Genomic DNA, 2,884 nt, shown 5'->3' on the forward strand with positions numbered 1-2,884 from the left:
CAACTAATCGTGGATTCCTTTAAATGACGCCTTCTAATAGCTGGCAACATCTTAGGACGTCGTGCCAATCTTCAGTTCACCAAAATTTTTTAATTATTATTTTTTTTACTTTGCATAAGTTTTGTAAACTAATGAAGTGGCGTAGAGGCTGACCCATGTACATGTTTCATATAAATATCTCAAGCTGAATATTTCATGGTTAAATGTCTTTTAAACTACACATGCCCCTCACATGGACAGCTCCTGTAGTTTGGCCTTCTGCATCTTTGGCCTTGGCTAAAACAGCTTTCCACACTTTTCAGTCCAAGCAGCAAATATGGGTGCTATTATTTTGTGCTGTCTTTTGAACAGCACACAGTAACTAAAAACTACAAATGTTTTACTTGTTAGACTGACTGATTTCGTTTTAAAAAAACTATTTCATGCAAAAAAGATTATATTATTTAGATGGTTTTAGCTCATGCAATCATTTAAAATTATTATTCATATTTGATCATTTATTGAATTGCATTTAATCATAATAGTAATAGGTGGATGGATATTATGCTGTAGAAATTTACTAAATGTTATTCACTTAGACACTTAAGGTTTTTTAGTGTTATGTTGTACTGTGGTTGATTTGTGAAAAGCATAAAGCATTCAAGGGGTTGAATACATTTCATTAGCACTGCTATGTGCACAGTACACATCAAATTGCCCCTGACTGGGATAAAAAGTTTTAATTTGTGTAACTGTACATGCTTTACAGCAACAGTTCTCACCACACAAAAAATACTGGAAAACATAGAGCATGACAAAGAATTTAAGTTGCTCCCAGTGTGGTATCAAATGATGTATGTAGGAAGTAAATTAAGTCCAGAATGACCTCAAATGTTTTGTCATTACAGTAATGCCTTTGTACAGACTACAGGTCACTTGTGTGAGTAAAATATCAGTGCACATAGACTGGTTTAAGTTCTAGATTCATATGATGACTAAGAATGCAACAAGGAATTAACTTCTTGTTCTTTTGAATTAGCTTTGTGGACTGACTTAGGTGAAAGTTAGTTTACCTCAACCCCACTGATGTGCAGGAGCTTCWGTCTGTGTTGTCTTCAATGATTCACTGATACAGACCTAGCTGAACCAATCCTATTAGTAATTCTCTACTGGATTCAGGCCACTGGGGACCCAGAGGCATCCTCTGCTCCTGCAATCCTCCCCTGTTCAAAATAGAGGATATTCACGCTTGACTATGTTTGCTCTTCAGTAGCAGCCACAAGGCGTTTGTCAGAATAAAGATAGAGTCATATCACTGTAGGAGGAGGTTAAAAGGCTTCTGTTTGATGAGATCCATCTTCCCTGACTGTATATTTACAATTTTTAAAGCTCTTTAAGGCAGATACTGTAGACATTTACCGAACACCTCATGCTTTTAAGGGCACTGCTTGATGGACACACTTCACAGATACACAATTTATTATGTTCCTCCTGTATGCTTTTCACATTGGATTTAAGGGGTTGGGTGATGGGGGGAAATATGCTGAATCATTTAATCAATTCAATTRCATCCATTATCTTTACCCACTTCTAACTTTCTGGAACACGAGTGTCACTGGTGCACATGTCCAGCAGTCACTGTGCGTGGGACTGGTTCATTCTGGACATTTTGCAAGTCCATCACAGGGCTCACTGATAGACCGCTTGTATTAGCTTTGTTAGCAATTTTGATGTGCTAATTAACTTTCAGCATGTGAGGGTGGGGATTGCTTTCAGCTACAACACCAGTAATTCTTAGCTTAGTTTCTTATCTGAATCAGTTGAACATAAGGGTGTATTCAGACCAGGAAAGTCTTTTGGTCCACTTGTTTGGTCCGGACCTAAAGTGGACTTTATTATTTTTTTTGTTTGGTGTGGTTTGCATTCACATTGTGCTTTTTTTTTTTCAAATGAACTGTAAGTTGTAAACAAAGCCATGAGGCTGACGGTCATTGCTCCCATTGGACAAAAAAAGGACGTGACGGGACTGAGCCACAGACCCAGATAAAAACAAGGAAGTCCTGCATGCTGCGGCTCTGATGTGCACATTTTTGCTGATAGTACAACTGCAATAGCATTTAAAATGTCAAAAGCAGCTAATTTAATGGTGGTTTAGTGATGATATTCTAATTTTGGAGCGACGTCACGTAAATGTGTCCCGCAACCCAAAGGAGACGAGGTGCGCTGCGTGTTCTGACCCACAACATGCTGTCAGTAGAGCTGCTAACAGGAGACGACGAAACAGGTATGATTTCAGTTTATTTAGCTCAGCAACGGTGGCCTGTGAAGTCCAAAAAGGTGCACGTTTAATGCAGTTGGTTCGGTTAGAGTCTGGTCTGTATTCACACCAGAAGCGAATGGAAGTGAACCACACCAGAGTTTGTTTGGAAGCGGACCGAGACCACCACAAAAAGCAGGTCTCGGTCCGGTTGTTTGATCCGCACCAGAGTTCGCATGAGTGTATTCACACCTGCACAAACAGTCCGGACCAACGCTGGAAACGAACTCTGGTTTGTTTAAAGCGGACCATATTGTCAGGTCTGAATACAACCTAAAATAAATTAATTCTGTACAAAACTGATGAAATCGGTAGATAAGTGTTTGAAACATGCCTAACAAGGCTAAAATTAGCAAAAGGAAGATAAAAGTAGCAGAAACTTGTTGAAGGAAGAAAACAATGGAAGTAGGGTACAAAAATTTCAAATCATCCAAAAAGGAAAGAAGTACAAAAAACAAACAAAAAACAAAACAAAACAAATTAGCAGAATAGCAGAAAGGAGCAGAATGATAGCTGAAATACAGTAGCAGGAAAAAAAGAGCACAATGAAATGCTAAACGTTGCAGAGACGTTGAAATTGGCTTACAG

Source organism: Austrofundulus limnaeus, unplaced genomic scaffold (genome assembly GCF_001266775.1).
Source record: "Austrofundulus limnaeus strain Quisiro unplaced genomic scaffold, Austrofundulus_limnaeus-1.0 Scaffold182, whole genome shotgun sequence".
Classification (NCBI taxonomy): domain Eukaryota; kingdom Metazoa; phylum Chordata; class Actinopteri; order Cyprinodontiformes; family Rivulidae; genus Austrofundulus; species Austrofundulus limnaeus.